The sequence below is a fragment of the Phyllobates terribilis genome, unplaced genomic scaffold (assembly GCF_046119375.1).
Source record: "Phyllobates terribilis strain yellow unplaced genomic scaffold, ASM4611937v1 Scaffold_693__1_contigs__length_808095, whole genome shotgun sequence".
In the NCBI taxonomy this organism is placed as follows: Eukaryota; Metazoa; Chordata; class Amphibia; order Anura; family Dendrobatidae; genus Phyllobates; species Phyllobates terribilis.
In genome coordinates, this window is record NW_027363453.1 from 418647 (window position 1) to 443712 (window position 25066).

General features: G+C 43.6%; 15 non-coding genes and 2 pseudogenes across 15 annotated transcripts; all 17 read right to left on the minus strand.

The window, feature by feature from the left end:
• Positions 1-467: 467 nt before the first annotated feature.
• On the minus strand, positions 468-658 carry LOC141236037 (U2 spliceosomal RNA). The gene has a single exon (XR_012301733.1). It is a non-coding gene; the product is annotated as a U2 spliceosomal RNA (small nuclear RNA).
• A 1115-nt stretch (positions 659-1773) lies between these two features.
• On the minus strand, positions 1774-1964 carry LOC141236038 (U2 spliceosomal RNA). The gene has a single exon (XR_012301734.1). It is a non-coding gene; the product is annotated as a U2 spliceosomal RNA (small nuclear RNA).
• Positions 1965-3079: 1115 nt separating this feature from the next.
• LOC141236368 (U2 spliceosomal RNA) lies at positions 3080-3287 on the minus strand (annotated as a pseudogene).
• Positions 3288-5732: 2445 nt separating this feature from the next.
• LOC141236349 (U2 spliceosomal RNA) lies at positions 5733-5923 on the minus strand. Its single transcript, XR_012302026.1, has one exon. It is a non-coding gene; the product is annotated as a U2 spliceosomal RNA (small nuclear RNA).
• Positions 5924-8358: 2435 nt separating this feature from the next.
• Positions 8359-8549, minus strand: LOC141236039 (U2 spliceosomal RNA). Its single transcript, XR_012301735.1, has one exon. It is a non-coding gene; the product is annotated as a U2 spliceosomal RNA (small nuclear RNA).
• Positions 8550-9664: 1115 nt separating this feature from the next.
• Positions 9665-9855, minus strand: LOC141236254 (U2 spliceosomal RNA). Its single transcript, XR_012301947.1, has one exon. It is a non-coding gene; the product is annotated as a U2 spliceosomal RNA (small nuclear RNA).
• A 1115-nt stretch (positions 9856-10970) lies between these two features.
• On the minus strand, positions 10971-11161 carry LOC141236040 (U2 spliceosomal RNA). The gene has a single exon (XR_012301736.1). It is a non-coding gene; the product is annotated as a U2 spliceosomal RNA (small nuclear RNA).
• Positions 11162-12276: 1115 nt separating this feature from the next.
• Positions 12277-12467, minus strand: LOC141236041 (U2 spliceosomal RNA). Its single transcript, XR_012301737.1, has one exon. It is a non-coding gene; the product is annotated as a U2 spliceosomal RNA (small nuclear RNA).
• A 1115-nt stretch (positions 12468-13582) lies between these two features.
• LOC141236042 (U2 spliceosomal RNA) lies at positions 13583-13773 on the minus strand. The gene has a single exon (XR_012301738.1). It is a non-coding gene; the product is annotated as a U2 spliceosomal RNA (small nuclear RNA).
• Positions 13774-14888: 1115 nt separating this feature from the next.
• LOC141236272 (U2 spliceosomal RNA) lies at positions 14889-15079 on the minus strand. The gene has a single exon (XR_012301963.1). It is a non-coding gene; the product is annotated as a U2 spliceosomal RNA (small nuclear RNA).
• Positions 15080-16194: 1115 nt separating this feature from the next.
• LOC141236043 (U2 spliceosomal RNA) lies at positions 16195-16385 on the minus strand. The gene has a single exon (XR_012301739.1). It is a non-coding gene; the product is annotated as a U2 spliceosomal RNA (small nuclear RNA).
• Positions 16386-17500: 1115 nt separating this feature from the next.
• Positions 17501-17691, minus strand: LOC141236274 (U2 spliceosomal RNA). The gene has a single exon (XR_012301965.1). It is a non-coding gene; the product is annotated as a U2 spliceosomal RNA (small nuclear RNA).
• A 1115-nt stretch (positions 17692-18806) lies between these two features.
• LOC141236044 (U2 spliceosomal RNA) lies at positions 18807-18997 on the minus strand. The gene has a single exon (XR_012301740.1). It is a non-coding gene; the product is annotated as a U2 spliceosomal RNA (small nuclear RNA).
• A 1115-nt stretch (positions 18998-20112) lies between these two features.
• On the minus strand, positions 20113-20303 carry LOC141236045 (U2 spliceosomal RNA). Its single transcript, XR_012301741.1, has one exon. It is a non-coding gene; the product is annotated as a U2 spliceosomal RNA (small nuclear RNA).
• Positions 20304-21418: 1115 nt separating this feature from the next.
• On the minus strand, positions 21419-21609 carry LOC141236047 (U2 spliceosomal RNA). Its single transcript, XR_012301743.1, has one exon. It is a non-coding gene; the product is annotated as a U2 spliceosomal RNA (small nuclear RNA).
• A 1115-nt stretch (positions 21610-22724) lies between these two features.
• LOC141236239 (U2 spliceosomal RNA) lies at positions 22725-22915 on the minus strand. The gene has a single exon (XR_012301933.1). It is a non-coding gene; the product is annotated as a U2 spliceosomal RNA (small nuclear RNA).
• A 1115-nt stretch (positions 22916-24030) lies between these two features.
• Positions 24031-24241, minus strand: LOC141236345 (U2 spliceosomal RNA; annotated as a pseudogene).
• Positions 24242-25066: the final 825 nt, after the last annotated feature.

A 25066-nucleotide genomic window follows, 5' to 3' on the forward strand; every position in this document is an offset into this window, starting at 1 on the left:
AACCAAAAAAGAAATTTTAAGCGCAGCAGAGTAACCAGCGCACATACCTGTTAGCTCAGGTGAGTTTAAAAGGCTGCTGTTGATAACAAGGGCATTTGCTAAATAGATGGTGTGTGTGCAACAATATACTGAAAGGTCAATTATATTGTGCAGCTTATCTCACCACCTGTAGTTATTTAGGTGAAAGCTCCAAAATGCTTGCCTAATATGTCTGTTTATCCAAAAGGAAGTAAAAAGGGAGAGCTAGAAAGATAGCATTGCATCACATTACATGGCAATGCAATGCACAGTTGCTGAAGTTGAACCAAAATGAGCTTGTAATCTGGCTTCTGCAACTTTGAACATGAAAAATCCAATGAGGAGAAGAAAAGCAAAGCCAAAGAGTCCATCCCAAAATCCGACAAACAAGCAAAATGAACAAAAAACATTGAATTCAATTCTTTCTGATTTTAGAAACTGCATTAAAGAAGGGGTGCACCGGTCCTGGAGATACTGCAATACCAGGTCAATGCGTGGAGTGGACAGAGCAAGCTCTTTTTCCATCTCCCTGTTCTAAAAATCCATTTAATATATGGTCCCCAGATAGGGGACGTATCAGATATTAAACTGATAAGAACAGATACTACACTTGATCTTAGCCAAAAGGCCGAGAAGCGATAACCAGAATTGGTTTCAAACTACGGAGCCACCCAAGGATCCTGAAAAGTCCATTTGTGGAGATGAGCTCCTGGACTCCCGTTAAGAAGACATGTTGTCAACCTCTAGATCCCTTACATGCCTGCACTTTTCGGCTTGCTGCTGCTGCAATCCACGCGTTTTAGATCTGCATAACTCCACCTCTTTAAACACAGCACCTTCACCCCCTGCTGTTCCCACCCGCCTCAACACAGTTGGAAGGGAGGAGAACCAATTAAGGCGGGGGGTGGGGTGGAACGAGCAGCTGTCTACCCTTAGCAGGAGGGCTCCTGATTACATACCTCTCCTGCTGCTGCTGCTGCTGGCTGTCCAGCAGCAGACTGAAGGTGGCTGCTGCTGTGCACAGGTATATAAAGGCTCAGAGCCTATTATGACACGCGCAGCCAGCGTTCCATTGCCACATTCCATCTACTGCAGGCAGGATACCTGGCTGGCTGAATGTCGCTGAGAAGCTCACAGAGACCGCCATAAGCAACAGTTTAACAGAATGCCACAGACTAATCAACCAAACTTTTTGGGTTGGGTTCTCTTTTATAGTCTGCAGGCATTAAATGAAAGAAGTCAGTGTTCCAGCAGAAGGAGACAACGTTTCAGAAAAGGCATTGTAGCAAACCAAAAAAGAAATTTTAAGCGCAGCAGAGTAACCAGCGCACATACCTGTTAGCTCAGGTGAGTTTAAAAGGCTGCTGTTGATAACAAGGGCATTTGCTAAATAGATGGTGTGTGTGCAACAATATACTGAAAGGTCAATTATATTGTGCAGCTTATCTCACCACCTGTAGTTATTTAGGTGAAAGCTCCAAAATGCTTGCCTAATATGTCTGTTTATCCAAAAGGAAGTAAAAAGGGAGAGCTAGAAAGATAGCATTGCATCACATTACATGGCAATGCAATGCACAGTTGCTGAAGTTGAACCAAAATGAGCTTGTAATCTGGCTTCTGCAACTTTGAACATGAAAAATCCAATGAGGAGAAGAAAAGCAAAGCCAAAGAGTCCATCCCAAAATCCGACAAACAAGCAAAATGAACAAAAAACATTGAATTCAATTCTTTCTGATTTTAGAAACTGCATTAAAGAAGGGGTGCACCGGTCCTGGAGATACTGCAATACCAGGTCAATGCGTGGAGTGGACAGAGCAAGCTCTTTTTCCATCTCCCTGTTCTAAAAATCCATTTAATATATGGTCCCCAGATAGGGGACGTATCAGATATTAAACTGATAAGAACAGATACTACACTTGATCTTAGCCAAAAGGCCGAGAAGCGATAACCAGAATTGGTTTCAAACTACGGAGCCACCCAAGGATCCTGAAAAGTCCATTTGTGGAGATGAGCTCCTGGACTCCCGTTAAGAAGACATGTTGTCAACCTCTAGATCCCTTACATGCCTGCACTTTTCGGCTTGCTGCTGCTGCAATCCACGCGTTTTAGATCTGCATAACTCCACCTCTTTAAACACAGCACCTTCACCCCCTGCTGTTCCCACCCGCCTCAACACAGTTGGAAGGGAGGAGAACCAATTAAGGCGGGGGGTGGGGTGGAACGAGCAGCTGTCTTCCCTTAGCAGGAGGGCTCCTGATTACATACCTCTCCTGCTGCTGCTGCTGCTGGCTGTCCAGCAGCAGACTGAAGGTGGCTGCTGCTGTGCACAGGTATATAAAGGCTCAGAGCCTATTATGACACGCGCAGCCAGCGTTCCATTGCCACATTCCATCTACTGCAGGCAGGATACCTGGCTGGCTGAATGTCGCTGAGAAGCTCACAGAGACCGCCATAAGCAACAGTTTAACAGAATGCCACAGACTAATCAACCAAACTTTTTGGGTTGGGTTCTCTTTTATAGTCTGCAGGCATTAAATGAAAGAAGTCAGTGTTCCAGCAGAAGGAGACAACGTTTCAGAAAAGGCATTGTAGCAAACCAAAAAAGAAATTTTAAGCGCAGCAGAGTAACCAGCGCACATACCTGTTAGCTCAGGTGAGTTTAAAAGGCTGCTGTTGATAACAAGGGCATTTGCTAAATAGATGGTGTGTGTGCAACAATATACTGAAAGGTCAATTACATTGTGCAGCTTATCTCACCACCTGTAGTTATTTAGGTGAAAGCTCCAAAATGCTTGCCTAATATGTCTGTTTATCCAAAAGGAAGTAAAAAGGGAGAGCTAGAAAGATAGCATTGCATCACATTACATGGCAATGCAATGCACAGTTGCTGAAGTTGAACCAAAATGAGCTTGTAATCTGGCTTCTGCAACTTTGAACATGAAAAATCCAATGAGGAGAAGAAAAGCAAAGCCAAAGAGTCCATCCCAAAATCCGACAAACAAGCAAAATGAACAAAAAACATTGAATTCAATTCTTTCTGATTTTAGAAACTGCATTAAAGAAGGGGTGCACCGGTCCTGGAGATACTGCAATACCAGGTCAATGCGTGGAGTGGACAGAGCAAGCTCTTTTTCCATCTCCCTGTTCTAAAAATCCATTTAATATATGGTCCCCAGATAGGGGACGTATCAGATATTAAACTGATAAGAACAGATTTTTTTTTTTTTTTTTTTTTTTTTTTTTTTCTTTTCCAAACACTCAGAAATTAAGTTTTATAATCTTAAATCATATATCACCAAACTCAAGATTTTAGTTCCATCATCGTGTTTAGATATTATATTTATATTTTTTCATTTGAATTAATATATATAAAGTTAAACATAACAATTCCTTTGCAGTTTCAACAGTTTCCAAACAAATCACCACTGACATTACTTCACCCGGTTTCCCAAACTAAATATCCCCTTTTTCTCTTTTACTTTCCTCCCAACAAAACCCCTTAACTTCTTTTCTTCCTCCTCATGCTCTAACCGCATCTGTTCCCTATCATACTCTTCCTCATCATCTCTGAAAGTCACCACCTTCTCCAACACTTTACCCTTTTCCTCTTTTACTTCTTTCTTTTCACCAGATACTTTCCTTGATCCACAATTTTCCTGTACCGTTACCTTTTTCTTCAATTTCACCTTTAAACTTTCAACTTCTTTTCCCTGCTTATTCTCCTCTATAATTATGGCATCAACTTCCTTCTTCATTTTATCACCAATATCTTCCTTTTGTCCTCCAAAGTTCTTTTCAAAAGTTCCTTTGCTGCTTTCCATGTAACAATACCCAGAACTCCCGTTTACCATAATCCTCCCATTATGCAAATTTTCTTCTCCTGTTGTCCACACCAAAAAACGTCTCTTTCCGTTCCAAATACCAACTTTGTTCCTGTATAATTTCTGAAACTTTACCATCTTACATTTAGATTCCAAAAAAACCATTATCTCCTCTATTTCCACAAACGGATTGTCCATGTAAATTATCACACTCTTCGGTTTCCCCATGAATGATGCACTTACTCCAATTTTCCCAGAATCCTCTTCACTCCAGCCTTTGAAAAAATGAATGCACTTTTCCTCAGAAACTAGAGTCACATCACAAACTTTACCTTGCTTTATTTCTTGCATACAGTAGATATCCTTCTCCAAAACTTCATATTTCCTCAAAATTTCCAGAATCCATTTTTCTTCCAAAAAAGTTTCTTCCGTCTCCCGTTTCACAAAAAAACGTAAGCATCTCTTCTTTTTCCAAAACTCCATCTCAACGATCCGTTTTCCTTCCGTTTTTTCCTTTTAATCCTCCAAATGTTGCCACCACAGCTATGTGTGGCGACAGTTGCCCCCCACAGCTATGTGTGGTGACAAGGTGATCGCCTCTCGTTGCCCAGGGACTAATCCGACTCCCTAATAGCAGCAGGGGGGTTTAGCTCCACCGATAAGTGTAGCGATCCCCCCAGGCCAAGGAGCCGGGTACCCCAAGCGCCTCCCAGCCAAGACCAAGGCAGAAACCGCTAGATCACTGCACTTGATCTTAGCCAAAAGGCCGAGAAGCGATAACCAGAATTGGTTTCAAACTACGGAGCCACCCAAGGATCCTGAAAAGTCCATTTGTGGAGATGAGCTCCTGGACTCCCGTTAAGAAGACATGTTGTCAACCTCTAGATCCCTTACATGCCTGCACTTTTCGGCTTGCTGCTGCTGCAATCCACGCGTTTTAGATCTGCATAACTCCACCTCTTTAAACACAGCACCTTCACCCCCTGCTGTTCCCACCCGCCTCAACACCGTTGGAAGGGAGGAGAACCAATTAAGGCGGGGGGTGGGGTGGAACGAGCAGCTGTCTACCCTTAGCAGGAGGGCTCCTGATTACATACCTCTCCTGCTGCTGCTGCTGCTGGCTGTCCAGCAGCAGACTGAAGGTGGCTGCTGCTGTGCACAGGTATATAAAGGCTCAGAGCCTATTATGACACGCGCAGCCAGCGTTCCATTGCCACATTCCATCTACTGCAGGCAGGATACCTGGCTGGCTGAATGTCGCTGAGAAGCTCACAGAGACCGCCATAAGCAACAGTTTAACAGAATGCCACAGACTAATCAACCAAACTTTTTGGGTTGGGTTCTCTTTTATAGTCTGCAGGCATTAAATGAAAGAAGTCAGTGTTCCAGCAGAAGGAGACAACGTTTCAGAAAAGGCATTGTAGCAAACCAAAAAAGAAATTTTAAGCGCAGCAGAGTAACCAGCGCACATACCTGTTAGCTCAGGTGAGTTTAAAAGGCTGCTGTTGATAACAAGGGCATTTGCTAAATAGATGGTGTGTGTGCAACAATATACTGAAAGGTCAATTATATTGTGCAGCTTATCTCACCACCTGTAGTTATTTAGGTGAAAGCTCCAAAATGCTTGCCTAATATGTCTGTTTATCCAAAAGGAAGTAAAAAGGGAGAGCTAGAAAGATAGCATTGCATCACATTACATGGCAATGCAATGCACAGTTGCTGAAGTTGAACCAAAATGAGCTTGTAATCTGGCTTCTGCAACTTTGAACATGAAAAATCCAATGAGGAGAAGAAAAGCAAAGCCAAAGAGTCCATCCCAAAATCCGACAAACAAGCAAAATGAACAAAAAACATTGAATTCAATTCTTTCTGATTTTAGAAACTGCATTAAAGAAGGGGTGCACCGGTCCTGGAGATACTGCAATACCAGGTCAATGCGTGGAGTGGACAGAGCAAGCTCTTTTTCCATCTCCCTGTTCTAAAAATCCATTTAATATATGGTCCCCAGATAGGGGACGTATCAGATATTAAACTGATAAGAACAGATTTTTTTTTTTTTTTTTCCAAACACTCAGAAATTAAGTTTTATAATCTTAAATCATATATCACTAAACTCAAGGTTTTAGTTCCATCATCGTGTTTAGATATTATATTTATATTTTTTCATTTGAATTAATATATATAAAGTTAAACATAACAATTCCTTTACAGTTTCAACAGTTTCCAAACAAATCACAACTGACATTACTTCACCCGGTTTCCCAAACTAAATATCCCCTTTTTCCCTTTTACTTTCCTCCCAACAAAACCCCTTAACTTCTTTTCTTCCTCCTCATGCTCTAACCGCATCTGTTCCCAATCATACTCTTCCTCATCATCTCTGAAAGTCACCACCTTCTCCAAAACTTTACCCTTTTCCTCTTTTACTTCTTTCTTTTCACCAGATACTTTCCTTGATCCACAATTTTCCTGTACCGTTACCTTTTTCTTCACCTTTAAACTTTCAACTTCTTTTCCCTGCTTATTCTCCTCTATAATTATCGCATCAACTTCCTTCTTCATTTTATCACCAATATCTTCCTTTTGTCCTCCAAAGTTCTTTTCAAAAGTTCCTTTGCTGCTTTCCATGTAACAATACCCAGAACTCCCGTTTACCATAATCCTCCCATTATGCAAATTTTCTTCTCCTGTTGTCCACACCAAAAAACGTCTCTTTCCGTTCCAAATACCAACTTTGTTCCTGTATAATTTCTGAAACTTTACCATCTTACATTTAGATTCCAAAAAAACCATTATCTCCTCTATTTCCACAAACGGATTGTCCATGTAAATTATCACACTCTTCGGTTTCCCCATGAATGATGCACTTACTCCAATTTTCCCAGAATCCTCTTCACTCCAGCATTTGAAAAAATGAATGCACTTTTCCTCAGAAACTAGAGTCACATCACAAACTTTACCTTGCTTTATTTCTTGCATACAGTAGATATCCTTCTCCAAAACTTCATGTTTCCTCAAAATTTCCAGAATCCATTTTTCTTCCAAAAAAGTTTCTTCCGTCTCCCGTTTCACAAAAAAACGTAAGCATCTCTTCTTTTTCCAAAACTCCATCTCAACAATCCGTTTTCCTTCCGTTTTTCCTTTTAATCCTCCAAATGTTGCCACCACAGCTATGTGTGGCGACAGTTGCCCCCCACAGCTATGTGTGGTGACAAGGTGATCGCCTCTCGTTGCCCAGGGACTAATCCGACTCCCTAATAGCAGCAGGGGGGTTTAGCTCCACCGATGAGTGTAGCGATCCCCCCAGGCCAAGGAGCCGGGTACCCCAAGCACCTCCCAGTCAAGACCAAGGCAGCAACCGCTAGATCACTGCACTTGATCTTAGCCAAAAGGCCGAGAAGCGATAACCAGAATTGGTTTCAAACTACGGAGCCACCCAAGGATCCTGAAAAGTCCATTTGTGGAGATGAGCTCCTGGACTCCCGTTAAGAAGACATGTTGTCAACCTCTAGATCCCTTACATGCCTGCACTTTTCGGCTTGCTGCTGCTGCAATCCACGCGTTTTAGATCTGCATAACTCCACCTCTTTAAACACAGCACCTTCACCCCCTGCTGTTCCCACCCGCCTTAACACCGTTGGAAGGGAGGAGAACCAATTAAGGCGGGGGGTGGGGTGGAACGAGCAGCTGTCTACCCTTAGCAGGAGGGCTCCTGATTACATACCTCTCCTGCTGCTGCTGCTGCTGGCTGTCCAGCAGCAGACTGAAGGTGGCTGCTGCTGTGCACAGGTATATAAAGGCTCAGAGCCTATTATGACACGCGCAGCCAGCGTTCCATTGCCACATTCCATCTACTGCAGGCAGGATACCTGGCTGGCTGAATGTCGCTGAGAAGCTCACAGAGACCGCCATAAGCAACAGTTTAACAGAATGCCACAGACTAATCAACCAAACTTTTGGGTTGGGTTCTCTTTTATAGTCTGCAGGCATTAAATGAAAGAAGTCAGTGTTCCAGCAGAAGGAGACAACGTTTCAGAAAAGGCATTGTAGCAAACCAAAAAAGAAATTTTAAGCGCAGCAGAGTAACCAGCGCACATACCTGTTAGCTCAGGTGAGTTTAAAAGGCTGCTGTTGATAACAAGGGCATTTGCTAAATAGATGGTGTGTGTGCAACAATATACTGAAAGGTCAATTATATTGTGCAGCTTATCTCACCACCTGTAGTTATTTAGGTGAAAGCTCCAAAATGCTTGCCTAATATGTCTGTTTATCCAAAAGGAAGTAAAAAGGGAGAGCTAGAAAGATAGCATTGCATCACATTACATGGCAATGCAATGCACAGTTGCTGAAGTTGAACCAAAATGAGCTTGTAATCTGGCTTCTGCAACTTTGAACATGAAAAATCCAATGAGGAGAAGAAAAGCAAAGCCAAAGAGTCCATCCCAAAATCCGACAAACAAGCAAAATGAACAAAAAACATTGAATTCAATTCTTTCTGATTTTAGAAACTGCATTAAAGAAGGGGTGCACCGGTCCTGGAGATACTGCAATACCAGGTCAATGCGTGGAGTGGACAGAGCAAGCTCTTTTTCCATCTCCCTGTTCTAAAAATCCATTTAATATATGGTCCCCAGATAGGGGACGTATCAGATATTAAACTGATAAGAACAGATACTACACTTGATCTTAGCCAAAAGGCCGAGAAGCGATAACCAGAATTGGTTTCAAACTACGGAGCCACCCAAGGATCCTGAAAAGTCCATTTGTGGAGATGAGCTCCTGGACTCCCGTTAAGAAGACATGTTGTCAACCTCTAGATCCCTTGCATGCCTGCACTTTTCGGCTTGCTGCTGCTGCAATCCACGCGTTTTAGATCTGCATAACTCCACCTCTTTAAACACAGCACCTTCACCCCCTGCTGTTCCCACCCGCCTCAACACCGTTGGAAGGGAGGAGAACCAATTAAGGCGGGGGGTGGGGTGGAACGAGCAGCTGTCTACCCTTAGCAGGAGGGCTCCTGATTACATACCTCTCCTGCTGCTGCTGCTGCTGGCTGTCCAGCAGCAGACTGAAGGTGGCTGCTGCTGTGCACAGGTATATAAAGGCTCAGAGCCTATTATGACACGCGCAGCCAGCGTTCCATTGCCACATTCCATCTACTGCAGGCAGGATACCTGGCTGGCTGAATGTCGCTGAGAAGCTCACAGAGACCGCCATAAGCAACAGTTTAACAGAATGCCACAGACTAATCAACCAAACTTTTTGGGTTGGGTTCTCTTTTATAGTCTGCAGGCATTAAATGAAAGAAGTCAGTGTTCCAGCAGAAGGAGACAACGTTTCAGAAAAGGCATTGTAGCAAACCAAAAAAGAAATTTTAAGCGCAGCAGAGTAACCAGCGCACATACCTGTTAGCTCAGGTGAGTTTAAAAGGCTGCTGTTGATAACAAGGGCATTTGCTAAATAGATGGTGTGTGTGCAACAATATACTGAAAGGTCAATTATATTGTGCAGCTTATCTCACCACCTGTAGTTATTTAGGTGAAAGCTCCAAAATGCTTGCCTAATATGTCTGTTTATCCAAAAGGAAGTAAAAAGGGAGAGCTAGAAAGATAGCATTGCATCACATTACATGGCAATGCAATGCACAGTTGCTGAAGTTGAACCAAAATGAGCTTGTAATCTGGCTTCTGCAACTTTGAACATGAAAAATCCAATGAGGAGAAGAAAAGCAAAGCCAAAGAGTCCATCCCAAAATCCGACAAACAAGCAAAATGAACAAAAAACATTGAATTCAATTCTTTCTGATTTTAGAAACTGCATTAAAAAAGGGATGCACCGGTCCTGGAGATACTGCAATACCAGGTCAATGCGTGGAGTGGACAGAGCAAGCTCTTTTTCCATCTCCCTGTTCTAAAAATCCATTTAATATATGGTCCCCAGATAGGGGACGTATCAGATATTAAACTGATAAGAACAGATACTACACTTGATCTTAGCCAAAAGGCCGAGAAGCGATAACCAGAATTGGTTTCAAACTACGGAGCCACCCAAGGATCCTGAAAAGTCCATTTGTGGAGATGAGCTCCTGGACTCCCGTTAAGAAGACATGTTGTCAACCTCTAGATCCCTTACATGCCTGCACTTTTCGGCTTGCTGCTGCTGCAATCCACGCGTTTTAGATCTGCATAACTCCACCTCTTTAAACACAGCACCTTCACCCCCTGCTGTTCCCACCCGCCTCAACACCGTTGGAAGGGAGGAGAACCAATTAAGGCGGGGGGTGGGGTGGAACGAGCAGCTGTCTACCCTTAGCAGGAGGGCTCCTGATTACATACCTCTCCTGCTGCTGCTGCTGCTGGCTGTCCAGCAGCAGACTGAAGGTGGCTGCTGCTGTGCACAGGTATATAAAGGCTCAGAGCCTATTATGACACGCGCAGCCAGCGTTCCATTGCCACATTCCATCTACTGCAGGCAGGATACCTGGCTGGCTGAATGTCGCTGAGAAGCTCACAGAGACCGCCATAAGCAACAGTTTAACAGAATGCCACAGACTAATCAACCAAACTTTTTGGGTTGGGTTCTCTTTTATAGTCTGCAGGCATTAAATGAAAGAAGTCAGTGTTCCAGCAGAAGGAGACAACGTTTCAGAAAAGGCATTGTAGCAAACCAAAAAAGAAATTTTAAGCGCAGCAGAGTAACCAGCGCACATACCTGTTAGCTCAGGTGAGTTTAAAAGGCTGCTGTTGATAACAAGGGCATTTGCTAAATAGATGGCGTGTGTGCAACAATATACTGAAAGGTCAATTATATTGTGCAGCTTATCTCACCACCTGTAGTTATTTAGGTGAAAGCTCCAAAATGCTTGCCTAATATGTCTGTTTATCCAAAAGGAAGTAAAAAGGGAGAGCTAAAGAGATAGCATTGCATCACATTACATGGCAATGCAATGCACAGTTGCTGAAGTTGAACCAAAATGAGCTTGTAATCTGGCTTCTGCAACTTTGAACATGAAAAATCCAATGAGGAGAAGAAAAGCAAAGCCAAAGAGTCCATCCCAAAATCCGACAAACAAGCAAAATGAACAAAAAACATTGAATTCAATTCTTTCTGATTTTAGAAACTGCATTAAAGAAGGGGTGCACCGGTCCTGGAGATACTGCAATACCAGGTCAATGCGTGGAGTGGACAGAGCAAGCTCTTTTTCCATCTCCCTGTTCTAAAAATCCATTTAATATATGGTCCCCAGATAGGGGACGTATCAGATATTAAACTGATAAGAACAGATACTACACTTGATCTTAGCCAAAAGGCCGAGAAGCGATAACCAGAATTGGTTTCAAACTACGGAGCCACCCAAGGATCCTGAAAAGTCCATTTGTGGAGATGAGCTCCTGGACTCCCGTTAAGAAGACATGTTGTCAACCTCTAGATCCCTTACATGCCTGCACTTTTCGGCTTGCTGCTGCTGCAATCCACGCGTTTTAGATCTGCATAACTCCACCTCTTTAAACACAGCACCTTCACCCCCTGCTGTTCCCACCCACCTCAACACCGTTGGAAGGGAGGAGAACCAATTAAGGCGGGGGGTGGGGTGGAACGAGCAGCTGTCTACCCTTAGCAGGAGGGCTCCTGATTACATACCTCTCCTGCTGCTGCTGCTGCTGGCTGTCCAGCAGCAGACTGAAGGTGGCTGCTGCTGTGCACAGGTATATAAAGGCTCAGAGCCTATTATGACACGCGCAGCCAGCGTTCCATTGCCACATTCCATCTACTGCAGGCAGGATACCTGGCTGGCTGAATGTCGCTGAGAAGCTCACAGAGACCGCCATAAGCAACAGTTTAACAGAATGCCACAGACTAATCAACCAAACTTTTTGGGTTGGGTTCTCTTTTATAGTCTGCAGGCATTAAATGAAAGAAGTCAGTGTTCCAGCAGAAGGAGACAACGTTTCAGAAAAGGCATTGTAGCAAACCAAAAAAGAAATTTTAAGCGCAGCAGAGTAACCAGCGCACATACCTGTTAGCTCAGGTGAGTTTAAAAGGCTGCTGTTGATAACAAGGGCATTTGCTAAATAGATGGTGTGTGTGCAACAATATACTGAAAGGTCAATTATATTGTGCAGCTTATCTCACCACCTGTAGTTATTTAGGTGAAAGCTCCAAAATGCTTGCCTAATATGTCTGTTTATCCAAAAGGAAGTAAAAAGGGAGAGCTAGAAAGATAGCATTGCATCACATTACATGGCAATGCAATGCACAGTTGCTGAAGTTGAACCAAAATGAGCTTGTAATCTGGCTTCTGCAACTTTGAACATGAAAAATCCAATGAGGAGAAGAAAAGCAAAGCCAAAGAGTCCATCCCAAAATCCGACAAACAAGCAAAATGAACAAAAAACATTGAATTCAATTCTTTCTGATTTTAGAAACTGCATTAAAGAAGGGGTGCACCGGTCCTGGAGATACTGCAATACCAGGTCAATGCGTGGAGTGGACAGAGCAAGCTCTTTTTCCATCTCCCTGTTCTAAAAATCCATTTAATATATGGTCCCCAGATAGGGGACGTATCAGATATTAAACTGATAAGAACAGATACTACACTTGATCTTAGCCAAAAGGCCGAGAAGCGATAACCAGAATTGGTTTCAAACTACGGAGCCACCCAAGGATCCTGAAAAGTCCATTTGTGGAGATGAGCTCCTGGACTCCCGTTAAGAAGACATGTTGTCAACCTCTAGATCCCTTACATGCCTGCACTTTTCGGCTTGCTGCTGCTGCAATCCACGCGTTTTAGATCTGCATAACTCCACCTCTTTAAACACAGCACCTTCACCCCCTGCTGTTCCCACCCGCCTCAACACCGTTGGAAGGGAGGAGAACCAATTAAGGCGGGGGGTGGGGTGGAACGAGCAGCTGTCTACCCTTAGCAGGAGGGCTCCTGATTACATACCTCTCCTGCTGCTGCTGCTGCTGGCTGTCCAGCAGCAGACTGAAGGTGGCTGCTGCTGTGCACAGGTATATAAAGGCTCAGAGCCTATTATGACACGCGCAGCCAGCGTTCCATTGCCACATTCCATCTACTGCAGGCAGGATACCTGGCTGGCTGAATGTCGCTGAGAAGCTCACAGAGACCGCCATAAGCAACAGTTTAACAGAATGCCACAGACTAATCAACCAAACTTTTTGGGTTGGGTTCTCTTTTATAGTCTGCAGGCATTAAATGAAAGAAGTCAGTGTTCCAGCAGAAGGAGACAACGTTTCAGAAAAGGCATTGTAGCAAACCAAAAAAGAAATTTTAAGCGCAGCAGAGTAACCAGCGCACATACCTGTTAGCTCAGGTGAGTTTAAAAGGCTGCTGTTGATAACAAGGGCATTTGCTAAATAGATGGTGTGTGTGCAACAATATACTGAAAGGTCAATTATATTGTGCAGCTTATCTCACCACCTGTAGTTATTTAGGTGAAAGCTCCAAAATGCTTGCCTAATATGTCTGTTTATCCAAAAGGAAGTAAAAAGGGAGAGCTAGAAAGATAGCATTGCATCACATTACATGGCAATGCAATGCACAGTTGCTGAAGTTGAACCAAAATGAGCTTGTAATCTGGCTTCTGCAACTTTGAACATGAAAAATCCAATGAGGAGAAGAAAAGCAAAGCCAAAGAGTCCATCCCAAAATCCGACAAACAAGCAAAATGAACAAAAAACATTGAATTCAATTCTTTCTGATTTTAGAAACTGCATTAAAGAAGGGGTGCACCGGTCCTGGAGATACTGCAATACCAGGTCAATGCGTGGAGTGGACAGAGCAAGCTCTTTTTCCATCTCCCTGTTCTAAAAATCCATTTAATATATGGTCCCCAGATAGGGGACGTATCAGATATTAAACTGATAAGAACAGATACTACACTTGATCTTAGCCAAAAGGCCGAGAAGCGATAACCAGAATTGGTTTCAAACTACGGAGCCACCCAAGGATCCTGAAAAGTCCATTTGTGGAGATGAGCTCCTGGACTCCCGTTAAGAAGACATGTTGTCAACCTCTAGATCCCTTACATGCCTGCACTTTTCGGCTTGCTGCTGCTGCAATCCACGCGTTTTAGATCTGCATAACTCCACCTCTTTAAACACAGCACCTTCACCCCCTGCTGTTCCCACCCGCCTCAACACCGTTGGAAGGGAGGAGAACCAATTAAGGCGGGGGGTGGGGTGGAACGAGCAGCTGTCTACCCTTAGCAGGAGGGCTCCTGATTACATACCTCTCCTGCTGCTGCTGCTGCTGGCTGTCCAGCAGCAGACTGAAGGTGGCTGCTGCTGTGCACAGGTATATAAAGGCTCAGAGCCTATTATGACACGCGCAGCCAGCGTTCCATTGCCACATTCCATCTACTGCAGGCAGGATACCTGGCTGGCTGAATGTCGCTGAGAAGCTCACAGAGACCGCCATAAGCAACAGTTTAACAGAATGCCACAGACTAATCAACCAAACTTTTTGGGTTGGGTTCTCTTTTATAGTCTGCAGGCATTAAATCAAAGAAGTCAGTGTTCCAGCAGAAGGAGACAACGTTTCAGAAAAGGCATTGTAGCAAACCAAAAAAGAAATTTTAAGCGCAGCAGAGTAACCAGCGCACATACCTGTTAGCTCAGGTGAGTTTAAAAGGCTGCTGTTGATAACAAGGGCATTTGCTAAATAGATGGTGTGTGTGCAACAATATACTGAAAGGTCAATTATATTGTGCAGCTTATCTCACCACCTGTAGTTATTTAGGTGAAAGCTCCAAAATGCTTGCCTAATATGTCTGTTTATCCAAAAGGAAGTAAAAAGGGAGAGCTAGAAAGATAGCATTGCATCACATTACATGGCAATGCAATGCACAGTTGCTGAAGTTGAACCAAAATGAGCTTGTAATCTGGCTTCTGCAACTTTGAACATGAAAAATCCAATGAGGAGAAGAAAAGCAAAGCCAAAGAGTCCATCCCAAAATCCGACAAACAAGCAAAATGAACAAAAAAGATTGAATTCAATTCTTTCTGATTTTAGAAACTGCATTAAAGAAGGGGTGCACCGGTCCTGGAGATACTGCAATACCAGGTCAATGCGTGGAGTGGACAGAGCAAGCTCTTTTTCCATCTCCCTGTTCTAAAAATCCATTTAATATATGGTCCCCAGATAGGGGACGTATCAGATATTAAACTGATAAGAACAGATACTACACTTGATCATAGCCAAAAGGCCGAGAAGCGATAACCAGAATTGGTTTCAAACTACGGAGCCACCCAAGGATCCTGAAAAGTCCATTTGTGGAGATGAGCTCCTGGACTCCCGTTAAGAAGACATGTTGTCAACCTCTAGATCCCTTACATGCCTGCACTTTTCGGCTTGCTGCTGCTGCAATCCACGCGTTTTAGATCTGCATAACTCCACCTCTTTAAACACAGCACCTTCACCCCCTGCTGTTCCCACCCGCCTCAACACCGTTGGAAGGGAGGAGAACCAATTAAGGCGGGGGGTGGGGTGGAACGAGCAGCTGTCTACCCTTAGCAGGAGGGCTCCTGATTACATACCTCTCCTGCTGCTGCTGCTGCTGGCTGTCCAGCAGCAGACTGAAGGTGGCTGCTGCTGTGCACAGGTATATAAAGGCTCAGAGCCTATTATGACACGCGCAGCCAGCGTTCCATTGCCACATTCCATCTACTGCAGGCAGGATACCTGGCTGGCTGAATGTCGCTGAGAAGCTCACAGAGACCGCCATAAGCAACAGTTTAACAGAATGCCACAGACTAATCAACCAAACTTTTTGGGTTGGGTTCTCTTTTATAGTCTGCAGGCATTAAATCAAAGAAGTCAGTGTTCCAGCAGAAGGAGACAACGTTTCAGAAAAGGCATTGTAGCAAACCAAAAAAGAAATTTTAAGCGCAGCAGAGTAACCAGCGCACATACCTGTTAGCTCAGGTGAGTTTAAAAGGCTGCTGTTGATAACAAGGGCATTTGCTAAATAGATGGTGTGTGTGCAACAATATACTGAAAGGTCAATTATATTGTGCAGCTTATCTCACCACCTGTAGTTATTTAGGTGAAAGCTCCAAAATGCTTGCCTAATATGTCTGTTTATCCAAAAGTAAGTAAAAAGGGAGAGCTAGAAAGATAGCATTGCATCACATTACATGGCAATGCAATGCACAGTTGCTGAAGTTGAACCAAAATGAGCTTGTAATCTGGCTTCTGCAACTTTGAACATGAAAAATCCAATGAGGAGAAGAAAAGCAAAGCCAAAGAGTCCATCCCAAAATCCGACAAACAAGCAAAATGAACAAAAAACATTGAATTCAATTCTTTCTGATTTTAGAAACTGCATTAAAGAAGGGGTGCACCGGTCCTGGAGATACTGCAATACCAGGTCAATGCGTGGAGTGGACAGAGCAAGCTCTTTTTCCATCTCCCTGTTCTAAAAATCCATTTAATATATGGTCCCCAGATAGGGGACGTATCAGATATTAAACTGATAAGAACAGATACTACACTTGATCTTAGCCAAAAGGCCGAGAAGCGATAACCAGAATTGGTTTCAAACTACGGAGCCACCCAAGGATCCTGAAAAGTCCATTTGTGGAGATGAGCTCCTGGACTCCCGTTAAGAAGACATGTTGTCAACCTCTAGATCCCTTACATGCCTGCACTTTTCGGCTTGCTGCTGCTGCAATCCACGCGTTTTAGATCTGCATAACTCCACCTCTTTAAACACAGCACCTTCACCCCCTGCTGTTCCCACCCGCCTCAACACCGTTGGAAGGGAGGAGAACCAATTAAGGCGGGGGGTGGGGTGGAACGAGCAGCTGTCTACCCTTAGCAGGAGGGCTCCTGATTACATACCTCTCCTGCTGCTGCTGCTGCTGGCTGTCCAGCAGCAGACTGAAGGTGGCTGCTGCTGTGCACAGGTATATAAAGGCTCAGAGCCTATTATGACACGCGCAGCCAGCGTTCCATTGCCACATTCCATCTACTGCAGGCAGGATACCTGGCTGGCTGAATGTCGCTGAGAAGCTCACAGAGACCGCCATAAGCAACAGTTTAACAGAATGCCACAGACTAATCAACCAAACTTTTTGGGTTGGGTTCTCTTTTATAGTCTGCAGGCATTAAATGAAAGAAGTCAGTGTTCCAGCAGAAGGAGACAACGTTTCAGAAAAGGCATTGTAGCAAACCAAAAAAGAAATTTTAAGCGCAGCAGAGTAACCAGCGCACATACCTGTTAGCTCAGGTGAGTTTAAAAGGCTGCTGTTGATAACAAGGGCATTTGCTAAATAGATGGTGTGTGTGCAACAATATACTGAAAGGTCAATTATATTGTGCAGCTTATCTCACCACCTGTAGTTATTTAGGTGAAAGCTCCAAAATGCTTGCCTAATATGTCTGTTTATCCAAAAGGAAGTAAAAAGGGAGAGCTAGAAAGATAGCATTGCATCACATTACATGGCAATGCAATGCACAGTTGCTGAAGTTGAACCAAAATGAGCTTGTAATCTGGCTTCTGCAACTTTGAACATGAAAAATCCAATGAGGAGAAGAAAAGCAAAGCCAAAGAGTCCATCCCAAAATCCGACAAACAAGCAAAATGAACAAAAAACATTGAATTCAATTCTTTCTGATTTTAGAAACTGCATTAAAGAAGGGGTGCACCGGTCCTGGAGATACTGCAATACCAGGTCAATGCGTGGAGTGGACAGAGCAAGCTCTTTTTCCATCTCCCTGTTCTAAAAATCCATTTAATATATGGTCCCCAGATAGGGGACGTATCAGATATTAAACTGATAAGAACAGATACTACACTTGATCATAGCCAAAAGGCCGAGAAGCGATAACCAGAATTGGTTTCAAACTACGGAGCCACCCAAGGATCCTGAAAAGTCCATTTGTGGAGATGAGCTCCTGGACTCCCGTTAAGAAGACATGTTGTCAACCTCTAGATCCCTTACATGCCTGCACTTTTCGGCTTGCTGCTGCTGCAATCCACGCGTTTTAGATCTGCATAACTCCACCTCTTTAAACACAGCACCTTCACCCCCTGCTGTTCCCACCCGCCTCAACACCGTTGGAAGGGAGGAGAACCAATTAAGGCGGGGGGTGGGGTGGAACGAGCAGCTGTCTACCCTTAGCAGGAGGGCTCCTGATTACATACCTCTCCTGCTGCTGCTGCTGCTGGCTGTCCAGCAGCAGACTGAAGGTGGCTGCTGCTGTGCACAGGTATATAAAGGCTCAGAGCCTATTATGACACGCGCAGCCAGCGTTCCATTGCCACATTCCATCTACTGCAGGCAGGATACCTGGCTGGCTGAATGTCGCTGAGAAGCTCACAGAGACCGCCATAAGCAACAGTTTAACAGAATGCCACAGACTAATCAACCAAACTTTTTGGGTTGGGTTCTCTTTTATAGTCTGCAGGCATTAAATCAAAGAAGTCAGTGTTCCAGCAGAAGGAGACAACGTTTCAGAAAAGGCATTGTAGCAAACCAAAAAAGAAATTTTAAGCGCAGCAGAGTAACCAGCGCACATACCTGTTAGCTCAGGTGAGTTTAAAAGGCTGCTGTTGATAACAAGGGCATTTGCTAAATAGATGGTGTGTGTGCAACAATATACTGAAAGGTCAATTATATTGTGCAGCTTATCTCACCACCTGTAGTTATTTAGGTGAAAGCTCCAAAATGCTTGCCTAATATGTCTGTTTATCCAAAAGTAAGTAAAAAGGGAGAGCTAGAAAGATAGCATTGCATCACATTACATGGCAATGCAATGCACAGTTGCTGAAGTTGAACCAAAATGAGCTTGTAATCTGGCTTCTGCAACTTTGAACATGAAAAATCCAATGAGGAGAAGAAAAGCAAAGCCAAAGAGTCCATCCCAAAATCCGACAAACAAGCAAAATGAACAAAAAACATTGAATTCAATTCTTTCTGATTTTAGAAACTGCATTAAAGAAGGGGTGCACCGGTCCTGGAGATACTGCAATACCAGGTCAATGCGTGGAGTGGACAGAGCAAGCTCTTTTTCCATCTCCCTGTTCTAAAAATCCATTTAATATATGGTCCCCAGATAGGGGACGTATCAGATATTAAACTGATAAGAACAGATACTACACTTGATCTTAGCCAAAAGGCCGAGAAGCGATAACCAGAATTGGTTTCAAACTACGGAGCCACCCAAGGATCCTGAAAAGTCCATTTGTGGAGATGAGCTCCTGGACTCCCGTTAAGAAGACATGTTGTCAACCTCTAGATCCCTTACATGCCTGCACTTTTCGGCTTGCTGCTGCTGCAATCCACGCGTTTTAGATCTGCATAACTCCACCTCTTTAAACACAGCACCTTCACCCCCTGCTGTTCCCACCCGCCTCAACACCGTTGGAAGGGAGGAGAACCAATTAAGGCGGGGGGTGGGGTGGAACGAGCAGCTGTCTACCCTTAGCAGGAGGGCTCCTGATTACATACCTCTCCTGCTGCTGCTGCTGCTGGCTGTCCAGCAGCAGACTGAAGGTGGCTGCTGCTGTGCACAGGTATATAAAGGCTCAGAGCCTATTATGACACGCGCAGCCAGCGTTCCATTGCCACATTCCATCTACTGCAGGCAGGATACCTGGCTGGCTGAATGTCGCTGAGAAGCTCACAGAGACCGCCATAAGCAACAGTTTAACAGAATGCCACAGACTAATCAACCAAACTTTTTGGGTTGGGTTCTCTTTTATAGTCTGCAGGCATTAAATGAAAGAAGTCAGTGTTCCAGCAGAAGGAGACAACGTTTCAGAAAAGGCATTGTAGCAAACCAAAAAAGAAATTTTAAGCGCAGCAGAGTAACCAGCGCACATACCTGTTAGCTCAGGTGAGTTTAAAAGGCTGCTGTTGATAACAAGGGCATTTGCTAAATAGATGGTGTGTGTGCAACAATATACTGAAAGGTCAATTATATTGTGCAGCTTATCTCACCACCTGTAGTTATTTAGGTGAAAGCTCCAAAATGCTTGCCTAATATGTCTGTTTATCCAAAAGGAAGTAAAAAGGGAGAGCTAGAAAGATAGCATTGCATCACATTACATGGCAATGCAATGCACAGTTGCTGAAGTTGAACCAAAATGAGCTTGTAATCTGGCTTCTGCAACTTTGAACATGAAAAATCCAATGAGGAGAAGAAAAGCAAAGCCAAAGAGTCCATCCCAAAATCCGACAAACAAGCAAAATGAACAAAAAACATTGAATTCAATTCTTTCTGATTTTAGAAACTGCATTAAAGAAGGGGTGCACCGGTCCTGGAGATACTGCAATACCAGGTCAATGCGTGGAGTGGACAGAGCAAGCTCTTTTTCCATCTCCCTGTTCTAAAAATCCATTTAATATATGGTCCCCAGATAGGGGACGTATCAGATATTAAACTGATAAGAACAGATACTACACTTGATCTTAGCCAAAAGGCCGAGAAGCGATAACCAGAATTGGTTTCAAACTACGGAGCCACCCAAGGATCCTGAAAAGTCCATTTGTGGAGATGAGCTCCTGGACTCCCGTTAAGAAGACATGTTGTCAACCTCTAGATCCCTTACATGCCTGCACTTTTCGGCTTGCTGCTGCTGCAATCCACGCGTTTTAGATCTGCATAACTCCACCTCTTTAAACACAGCACCTTCACCCCCTGCTGTTCCCACCCGCCTCAACACCGTTGGAAGGGAGGAGAACCAATTAAGGCGGGGGGTGGGGTGGAACGAGCAGCTGTCTACCCTTAGCAGGAGGGCTCCTGATTACATACCTCTCCTGCTGCTGCTGCTGCTGGCTGTCCAGCAGCAGACTGAAGGTGGCTGCTGCTGTGCACAGGTATATAAAGGCTCAGAGCCTATTATGACACGCGCAGCCAGCGTTCCATTGCCACATTCCATCTACTGCAGGCAGGATACCTGGCTGGCTGAATGTCGCTGAGAAGCTCACAGAGACCGCCATAAGCAACAGTTTAACAGAATGCCACAGACTAATCAACCAAACTTTTTGGGTTGGGTTCTCTTTTATAGTCTGCAGGCATTAAATGAAAGAAGTCAGTGTTCCAGCAGAAGGAGACAACGTTTCAGAAAAGGCATTGTAGCAAACCAAAAAAGAAATTTTAAGCGCAGCAGAGTAACCAGCGCACATACCTGTTAGCTCAGGTGAGTTTAAAAGGCTGCTGTTGATAACAAGGGCATTTGCTAAATAGATGGTGTGTGTGCAACAATATACTGAAAGGTCAATTATATTGTGCAGCTTATCTCACCACCTGTAGTTATTTAGGTGAAAGCTCCAAAATGCTTGCCTAATATGTCTGTTTATCCAAAAGGAAGTAAAAAGGGAGAGCTAGAAAGATAGCATTGCATCACATTACATGGCAATGCAATGCACAGTTGCTGAAGTTGAACCAAAATGAGCTTGTAATCTGGCTTCTGCAACTTTGAACATGAAAAATCCAATGAGGAGAAGAAAAGCAAAGCCAAAGAGTCCATCCCAAAATCCGACAAACAAGCAAAATGAACAAAAAAGATTGAATTCAATTCTTTCTGATTTTAGAAACTGCATTAAAGAAGGGGTGCACCGGTCCTGGAGATACTGCAATACCAGGTCAATGCGTGGAGTGGACAGAGCAAGCTCTTTTTCCATCTCCCTGTTCTAAAAATCCATTTAATATATGGTCCCCAGATAGGGGACGTATCAGATATTAAACTGATAAGAACAGATACTACACTTGATCTTAGCCAAAAGGCCGAGAAGCGATAACCAGAATTGGTTTCAAACTACGGAGCCACCCAAGGATCCTGAAAAGTCCATTTGTGGAGATGAGCTCCTGGACTCCCGTTAAGAAGACATGTTGTCAACCTCTAGATCCCTTACATGCCTGCACTTTTCGGCTTGCTGCTGCTGCAATCCACGCGTTTTAGATCTGCATAACTCCACCTCTTTAAACACAGCACCTTCACCCCCTGCTGTTCCCACCCGCCTCAACACCGTTGGAAGGGAGGAGAACCAATTAAGGCGGGGGGTGGGGTGGAACGAGCAGCTGTCTACCCTTAGCAGGAGGGCTCCTGATTACATACCTCTCCTGCTGCTGCTGCTGCTGGCTGTCCAGCAGCAGACTGAAGGTGGCTGCTGCTGTGCACAGGTATATAAAGGCTCAGAGCCTATTATGACACGCGCAGCCAGCGTTCCATTGCCACATTCCATCTACTGCAGGCAGGATACCTGGCTGGCTGAATGTCGCTGAGAAGCTCACAGAGACCGCCATAAGCAACAGTTTAACAGAATGCCACAGACTAATCAACCAAACTTTTTGGGTTGGGTTCTCTTTTATAGTCTGCAGGCATTAAATGAAAGAAGTCAGTGTTCCAGCAGAAGGAGACAACGTTTCAGAAAAGGCATTGTAGCAAACCAAAAAAGAAATTTTAAGCGCAGCAGAGTAACCAGCGCACATACCTGTTAGCTCAGGTGAGTTTAAAAGGCTGCTGTTGATAACAAGGGCATTTGCTAAATAGATGGTGTGTGTGCAACAATATACTGAAAGGTCAATTATATTGTGCAGCTTATCTCACCACCTGTAGTTATTTAGGTGAAAGCTCCAAAATGCTTGCCTAATATGTCTGTTTATCCAAAAGGAAGTAAAAAGGGAGAGCTAGAAAGATAGCATTGCATCACATTACATGGCAATGCAATGCACAGTTGCTGAAGTTGAACCAAAATGAGCTTGTAATCTGGCTTCTGCAACTTTGAACATGAAAAATCCAATGAGGAGAAGAAAAGCAAAGCCAAAGAGTCCATCCCAAAATCCGACAAACAAGCAAAATGAACAAAAAACATTGAATTCAATTCTTTCTGATTTTAGAAACTGCATTAAAGAAGGGGTGCACCGGTCCTGGAGATACTGCAATACCAGGTCAATGCGTGGAGTGGACAGAGCAAGCTCTTTTACCATCTCCCTGTTCTAAAAATCCATTTAATATATGGTCCCCAGATAGGGGACGTATCAGATATTAAACTGATAAGAACAGATACTACACTTGATCTTAGCCAAAAGGCCGAGAAGCGATAACCAGAATTGGTTTCAAACTACGGAGCCACCCAAGGATCCTGAAAAGTCCATTTGTGGAGATGAGCTCCTGGACTCCCGTTAAGAAGACATGTTGTCAACCTCTAGATCCCTTACATGCCTGCACTTTTCGGCTTGCTGCTGCTGCAATCCACGCGTTTTAGATCTGCATAACTCCACCTCTTTAAACACTGCACCTTCACCCCCTGCTGTTCCCACCCGCCTCAACACCGTTGGAAGGGAGGAGAACCAATTAAGGCGGGGGGTGGGGTGGAACGAGCAGCTGTCTACCCTTAGCAGGAGGGCTCCTGATTACATACCTCTCCTGCTGCTGCTGCTGCTGGCTGTCCAGCAGCAGACTGAAGGTGGCTGCTGCTGTGCACAGGTATATAAAGGCTCAGAGCCTATTATGACACGCGCAGCCAGCGTTCCATTGCCACATTCCATCTACTGCAGGCAGGATACCTGGCTGGCTGAATGTCGCTGAGAAGCTCACAGAGACCGCCATAAGCAACAGTTTAACAGAATGCCACAGACTAATCAACCAAACTTTTTGGGTTGGGTTCTCTTTTATAGTCTGCAGGCATTAAATGAAAGAAGTCAGTGTTCCAGCAGAAGGAGACAACGTTTCAGAAAAGGCATTGTAGCAAACCAAAAAAGAAATTTTAAGCGCAGCAGAGTAACCAGCGCACATACCTGTTAGCTCAGGTGAGTTTAAAAGGCTGCTGTTGATAACAAGGGCATTTGCTAAATAGATGGTGTGTGTGCAACAATATACTGAAAGGTCAATTATATTGTGCAGCTTATCTCACCACCTGTAGTTATTTAGGTGAAAGCTCCAAAATGCTTGCCTAATATGTCTGTTTATCCAAAAGGAAGTAAAAAGGGAGAGCTAGAAAGATAGCATTGCATCACATTACATGGCAATGCAATGCACAGTTGCTGAAGTTGAACCAAAATGAGCTTGTAATCTGGCTTCTGCAACTTTGAACATGAAAAATCCAATGAGGAGAAGAAAAGCAAAGCCAAAGAGTCCATCCCAAAATCCGACAAACAAGCAAAATGAACAAAAAACATTGAATTCAATTCTTTCTGATTTTAGAAACTGCATTAAAGAAGGGGTGCACCGGTCCTGGAGATACTGCAATACCAGGTCAATGCGTGGAGTGGACAGAGCAAGCTCTTTTTCCATCTCCCTGTTCTAAAAATCCATTTAATATATGGTCCCCAGATAGGGGACGTATCAGATATTAAACTGATAAGAACAGATTTTCTTTTTTTTTTTTTTTACACTCAGATTACAAAGTCTTACATCTTTAAAAGCAAAAACCAAGACTCAAATCCATCATCGTGTTTTTTTTTTTTTTTTTTTTTTTATATATATATATATATATATATATACATATATATTTCCTTCTTTCCTTTTTCTTAACTTTCTTTTTAACTTTTTTTTTTTTTTTTTTCCTGTAATTAATATTTGTATTTTTCCAGAAAAAGATTTTCAATGACAACAAAGGCTACACAGTAAGTATATTCCATTCATTTTGCTTCCACAATACATCTGCTTTTCTTATGCCCAAAACCATTTTGTCCTTCCAAAAATACATAAATAAATAACTTAGACACAACTTAATACACTGTTCAACAGACACTTCATTATGTTTAAAAATCAAAATGTTTCTCACCTTCCAAATTGCCATCTTTACACATGTTATAATCACCCACACCACCTTAAAATCTTCTTCCTTTACACCCATCCCATAGAACACCCTGTTAAAATCTAAAAAATTAACATTACTCACAGCTTTAATCAGATTGCACATTTTCCTCCAGACTTTTTGTGCAAACTCGCAATTCCAGAATACGTGCATAGGAGTCTCACTACCTCCACATCTCTGTCTTGGACATTTTTCAAAACGAACAAGACCACGTCTATGCTGAAATTCTCGTGTCGGTAAGCAATCCTTTATTATACACCATAACAAATCTTTATGTTCATTTGATAAGAACACATAGTTTACATTCAGCCAAATCCTGTCCACTATCTTTGGCATAAAGTGCTCCACTGGACTAGTGTTTAACCTTCCTTCCAAGACTTGTAATATCTTTTTATGACACCTCAGTACCTTAAGATCAAAACCTTTTAGATCAT